A 7,237-nucleotide genomic window follows, 5' to 3' on the forward strand; every position below is an offset into this window, starting at 1 on the left:
CATTATTTTCTCAAATGATATAAACTAAGTTCTGAACGTTGAAGAGACTTACCCAAAGTCCCGGATCTCCTTGGCGGAGGTCAGAAAATAAACGCTCTATCACCAATTTGAAACTGTTTGATCATAGGAATGCCTTGCACAGCATACTGAGAGGTTGAGTGATTGGTAACTGTAGAATAGTTAATTGGAAATTAAACAGCAATTTTAGAGGATAGGACTTAGCAAAAAGACCAGGTAAGGGGAAGTGTTCTAAGGAGGAGTAGTATAATGGTCTGAAGTTTACTTTAGCTATTGAACTTAAGATAATTTAGATGGATATGCATCTGTTTTGTGAACAGGACCAGTGGATAGGAATTTTTGAAAACCACTTGGTGAACAGAAACAACTCCATCTTGCTTTTGTTTTAAGGAAAAGTAGAGTGATAGATGTTATAACATAGTGCTAACTATTGTTTATCTGGCTTTATGATATATTGTCCTTTCTTTTCTCTTTTCTTTTGCCTCCTGTTTCTCTTCAGAATGAAAGGGAGATAAGAATGTGAAAGCCAAATTCATTTTGCATTTTTGCCTAACTCCTTAGCTGAAAATGATCTCATTACAGCCTTTGATATGAGTAGCAACAGCTTAATACGACCTAAGTTTTTAAGACGTAACCTGACGGAGGATAATATTAATGGCACAAAATTAATTTAAGTTATAAAGTATCAGGGCGTCTGGGTGGCTCAGTCAGTTGAGTGTCCCACTTTGGCTCAGGTCATGATCTCACGGTTCATGAGTTCGAGCTCGGCTGGCTCAGAGCCTGAAGCCTGCTTCAGATTCTGTGTCTCCCCCTCTGTCTGCCCCTGCCTGGCCTGTGTTCTTTCTTTTTCAAAAATAAATAAATAAATAAATATTAAAAAAAATTATAAAGTATCATCTGGCATGTTTTAAAAGGTAACAAGTAAATCCAAACTTTTCATAAGAGAACGGTTGGAGAAGTTCTAAAAGGGTGTGCAACAGGATGTAGGTGTCACATCTTGAGAAAGCCTCTGAGACTCTTTTTTAGGTGCTTTTATTATTTCTGAGGACTTGATTTGCATCATTCAGCTTCACGTTGACTGTTTCTGTAGACAAGAAAATATCTAAAAGTTAGGATTTTGTCAAATGTGACTCGTTTATATTCCTTTAGTTAGCTTTGTGTATTTCTGCTCTTAGCAACTATTTATTGATTTCATAGTTTGATTCTTGCAAGTAATTTTATTTCACTATTTTTTTCCTCATACCCCTACCTCAGGATTTCTTAGGTGGGGAACAAACCACCTCATTAGGATCACCTGGGATACCTCTTAAAATGCTAATTCCTTGGATTCCCCAAATAATTTTGGGAGATCGGGTGTGTGTATGTGTGTGTGTGTGTGTGTGGTGTGGCCAGGTAGGTACAGGATACATTGTTAGGGATAGAGGAGCCTAGGTCTTTAAAGACTTCATGGAATTGAACTATTAGAATGCCCACAGGCCACCTACCTGTCGATTTATATATAAGAGAAATATGAACCTCTGTTAATTTAATTTTAGAGCTGAACATAATCCTAATTGATAGAACAAATATCACAAAATAAATGTAGTATCACCTCTTAAATATGATGAAACAAAATACAATGAAATGCAAAGTTTCCTACCTACATAGAGATTATTTATCTCAGCAAACTTTTTCCACTTTGCCTGCAGTTTCATTTGGTCCTACTAGAATATAAGTTCCATAGCAGAAACTTTATCTCATTTGTTCACTGTTGTATCTCCAGCTGCCAAACAGTTCATAGGAATTTAATAAATATTTGGTGAAAGGATGAGTTTTTCTTATCACTAAAAAGAAAGCTTGTATATGGATAATATAATCCAATCTTTTCTTCCTAGGAAACTTAAAAAAATTTCTTTTTTTTTTTTAATTGTTTTGTTTATTTTTGAAAGAGAGAGAGAGAGAGACAGAGTGTGAACAGGGGAGGAGCAGTCAGAGAGGGAGACACAGAATCCGAAGCAGGCTCCAGGCTCTGAGCTGCCAGCACAGAACCCGATGAGGGGCTGAACTCACAAACCGCGAGATAATAACCTGAACTAAAGGCAGACGTTTAACTGACTGATCCACCCAGGCACGCCCACTAGGAAACTTTTTGTAAAATATTTCTCCATATTTGTAAGATTTATTTGTTTATTTATTTCTTAGTCTTTCCACCATGCTATGTCTAGTTATGGGTCTGATTTCATAAATCTTGACTAGTATTTGGTCTGGTCTGAGAAAATTTCCTCTTTTTCTTTTGAGTCGCTCCAGTCTATTTTTCTTCCTGCTTTTGAAACTGTTATTGGCTATTTGATATCTTGGGTATATATTATTTTTCTAATGTGCTTCCTTCTGTGATTTTTATTTTATTGTCTTTTTTTTCTGTAAGTTTTGAGATGACTGAGCTTTGAATTCACTGGTCCAATTTCCTTTACACCTTTATGTTTTATAGTAACTCACTATGAAATTCTCAAAAATGACCTGCTCTGAACTGATTTTTTTATTGTGTGCATTGATTTGCTTTCATTTACATAATCTTCTAAGATATATATTTTTAAAATTTGCCACCAGTAAATGAGGTGAGTACTAGCAAAGACTGGCTAAGTCCATGAAAATATTAAAATAACTACTTTTTATTTTGTAACCATTAATTTCCCAGATCCTGTACTCTCAAGTATGTTGACAGCTGTTATAGTTTAAGGTTAGAAGTAAAGTTGGCACTTACTGTTTTGTCTGGCAATTGGCTCTCATTTCTTTTGGGAATAGCATTCCTCCTCCTTTGGACAACTACTTCTTCCACTATAACATGCGTTCTGAATGGATTTTTCCATGTTCCTTGCTCTCAGGAATGAACACTGTATCCAACTGAGTTGTAGCATTCAGTTCCCCTGATTCAGTGAGGTGGTTAACACGCTGGATCAAGGAGAGTCCTTTGAGATTTTTTTATTTCAAATTGGGTCCAGGGGGAAGAGCCTTCTCTTTCTGGTAACTAAACTGAGAAAATATGAACCAGGGGCCAATGCTGGCTATAGTTACAACTGAATGAAACGTCTAGTCTGTAAAATACATTAATGCCTAAAGAGAAACAGAAACGAAAGCTAGAGAGTAGTAGTTTTAGTGTTTCTGAGGCTAGCTTACATCCCTAGAATTTGATTGTATGGTACAACATTTTTTTTTGTTTGTTTAGATTTTTGTCACTTATAATTCAATGATCTCCAGTAAAAGAATTTTTTTAGAGGCTAATGATGATATTTCTCAGTGAGAATGCCTTTCAATTCCTTGGTAAGGTTTTATATCATTTCAGTATGTTACAGAGCTGTATATAGAAAACAGAGAAGTCATATAACTGCATTGGGGAGATTATCAGGATTGCTCACAATTAGGTTCTGGCCTTCCTGAGGAGCTTCTCACATGTTTGACAGCTAAGCTAATTTTGGGACCTATGACTTTTTTCTTTAGTAGGGACTCTTACCTCCTGAGACTTCTAGTCTCCTACTTAGTACACAGTATATGAAAGTCCCTAACTTACTTTTCCAAAGCTTCTAGTAAATCCTATAGTCTCAAACACATATACAAATATACTGAGGCTTGGGAAGAGGAGAGTGACAGGAACCAGTAGTCAGGTTGCCATATTCCATATTTTTCTGTGTTGTGTTTTTGTGTGGTGGGACATTTTATAGTAAAGAAACATTTGGGGTTGAAAAGACTATGAAGAATTCAATTATGTGATTTCTTTTTCTCTATGTGAGATTGTATTAGCCGGCTGCCAGTGATCCATGCTTTTGGTGTTGTGTCATCCCATCACAAACCAAGTAGGGCCAACCTGAGTAACCAATTGGATGTTGCAGAAATGACAGTATGAATCTTGACACTAGGTCATAAAAGGAGTTGCCTTGCTAACTCTTGGATCTTTTGCTCTGAGGGAGGTAAGCTGCTATATCATGAGGCTAATTGGAAAGTCTTTTGAAGATGACCATGTGGAGAGGAATTGAAGCTTTCTGTTAATAGTCAGCACTGATTAAGTGTGCCACCTTAGAGTGGATACTTCCAGCCCCACTCAAAGTTTTGGATGACCAATCTTCGACAATATCCTGACTGCAATCTTAAGAGACCTTGGGCTAGAACCAGTAAGCTGTACCTGGTTTCCTGACCTGCAGAGTCTAAGATTAATAAATGTTTATTGTCTTAAGCTGTTCTTTGGGAGAATTGTTACAGAACAATACATAATATAAAGACCCTCATTGTTCTTAAGAAATCAACCTGATAAATCGTAAAGTTTATTTTGATAAAGAAGATTGGGGGAAGAACAAATTAGAATCAAGAGTTCAGCTTTGGACTTGTTAATTATGAGATGCCTAGTAGAAATTCAAGTGCAGATGTCAAGTTCACAGGTCACTATAAGAGAGGTCAGAGTTACAGAATGAAATTTGAAAGGCAAATGTATATAGATTGTATTTAATACTGTAGGAGAAGATGTAGAAAAGAGAATGGAGCTCACCATTGGGTCACCCCTAAGGTTGAGGGGAAGAAGATGAGTCAGCAAAGAAGTTTAAGAAACAGTCATTGAATTAACAGGACAAGAAACTAACTGTGTGTTAAGGGAGCTAAGGGAATAAAATGTCTTTAGAAGAAGGGAGTGACCCACCTTGTCAAATGACCTGAGAGGTTGAGCTGGATAACAGAGAAGTGTCTATGGGCGTTGACAACATGCAGATCAGTAGCACCTTCCTGATAGCAGTCTTAGTGTAGTGGTGATAAAAAAATGAAGCCCAAATGGAGAGAACTTACAAGAGAATGGGAATGAGGAAGTTAAGACAAATACCACTAACACATTCAAGAAGTTTTACAGTGAAGGGGAGATGAGAAACAGCTTCTTAAAGAAATAGTAACTGGAAGAGGATATGAAGGCAAGACAGGGTTTATTTTTGTTTGCTTTATTTGTATTTAAAAATTTTAAGAGACAGGATACCAGACTATGTAAGCTGATGGCAATAATTAAACTGAAGAGAATAATTGATGATGCAAGAGAGAGGAGATAATTGTGAGAGCAAATCCCATGAAAAACCAGAAGGGATGAAATAGAATTGGAGAGGTTAGTCTTTGATGGAAGCAGGAAATACTTCTTTCTTTGTATTAAGAAGGCAGTTTTGGCCTTTTCTTTAGTAATACAGGGAGTTTGGGAATGGAAAATATGTCAGAGACACTGTCTTGCCATCTCAAGTCTTATTCTATATAATGAACTGGAGGAATGAATCTCTGATACAATGTTGATTGATCATTCCTTCATTTAACAAGTATATATTGAACTCCAACAAAAGCAAAAGTTGCTTTGGAAAAATAATAGAATGTCTTTCTCTAGGAGATTAAAACTTGCATTGGAAATGGTCATGCAAATAAGGAATTAAAATACAAGAATTTAATGGCAATAATGGAGGTATGTTTAAAATACTGTGGGATGGGGCGCCTGGGTGGTGCAGTCGGTTAAGCGTCGGGCTTCAGCCAGGTCGCGATCTCGCGGTCCGTGAGTTCGAGCCCCGCGTCAGGCTCTGGGCTGATGGCTCAGAGCCTGGAGCCTGTTTCCGATTCTGTGTCTCCCTCTCTCTCTGCCCCTCCCCCGTTCATGCTCTGTCTCTCTCTGTCCCAAAAATAAATAAACGTTGAAAAAAAATTTTTTTTAAATACTGTGGGAGCATAGGAGAAAGAAGGTCCATCCCTGTTCAGGGAAGACAAGGAAGCCTTTGTGGCTGAGGCTTAATGGAAACTGGAAGGAGAAGCAGGAATTTACAGTTCAGCTGGTTAATAAACAACCATGATAATAAAAATAGCAGTGATCATTCTGAGACCCTTCATTCCTGTACGAGGGAACACAATAAAAGAGTGAATCCTTTCCTCCCTTCCTCCCTGTGGTTTATGTGAATGCTCTCACATAATTGCACATTAGGTCCTGAGTGGATTGTCTTTGGAGTTCTCTGTTTAGTAGCACATCAGGATACTGATGTAAGGTTGATTACTTCTAGGCCATACAGATTTAGAAGTCTTCAGAGACAGGGAATTGAACATTTCCTTAAAAACTAATAGCAATATTTAGTATCTTTTCAACTGGAAATACTACATTTTAGAGTGTAAACTAATCTCTGTGAAAACAGACTAAGTATATCTTGTGTGTACATAAAATTGAAATTCAGGTAAAAAAAAATACTTGATTTATATGAGGTATTCTGGCCAATCAGAATTTTTTGTTTAACTAGAATAATTTTTTGTTTAACATCATTGTTGAAATTTTTTCTAAAATCACTTTTCTTTTATGTCTTGTGATCCTTAAAAATGTGTATTAGAAATTATGTGGAAAAATTTTTAATTAAGTAATTTTCAATTTCATTTTGGTTAAGATTTTTGTATACTTGAATATTATTGTTTAGGTCCCTCCCCTTGGATTTCTTCTCTTTGAATAATTCTGATTTGTGTTTGTGTGTGTTTAGGACATGATAGTAACAGTAATAAAATTTTATAAATTATATTCTGCCATTAATGTAGAACTTTAGTTTTTTCCCTAAAGTCATTCATATGAAGTAGTTTCTATTTACATTTTCCTTCATTCTCTCTTTTTTTTTCTTACTCTTTTGTCTCTCCTGGTAGAGAGATAGTAGTAAGGGAGGAGGCTGTAGGGAATTCTGGTCTTCATTTGATATGTCATTTTATAGACTTCTACATTTCTTTGAACTTTAACACCAATCCTATCTTCTTCTTTAAACTCTGCTTAGTCAGGACTTATACTATCCTGGAGGGAGTAAAATTCATTAATGAATTTTAGTAAGTATACGTAGAAAATGCTAATGTAATAGACAATCATCAAATGTCTGTTTGCCCTTGTTTAATATGATTTCTATGTTTTTCAATTAAAAGTGATCCATTAAAAATTAATTGGTCTGTAGATGTACAGTTATACATGTCTAAGACATATCTTGGTATGTAAGTATAATACATATGTGTTCTCAAATCAGAAAAAAATCCTTTGGTGGACTGCTCTGTAACTACAGTATGTACATGAGAAATCCGGTGAACTCAGGGTATGACAATAACATTGGTAGAAGGGGATTTATAGAGATGATGGGGCGGTTGGGGAACTTTTTGGTGAGAAAAGACTGCATGAAGTCTGTAAATGACTCTTTCCTTGCAGGATGAAGGAACATTCTCTCCTAGTATA

This window comes from Felis catus, chromosome C1 (genome assembly GCF_018350175.1).
Source record: "Felis catus isolate Fca126 chromosome C1, F.catus_Fca126_mat1.0, whole genome shotgun sequence".
NCBI classification, from domain to species: Eukaryota; Metazoa; Chordata; class Mammalia; order Carnivora; family Felidae; genus Felis; species Felis catus.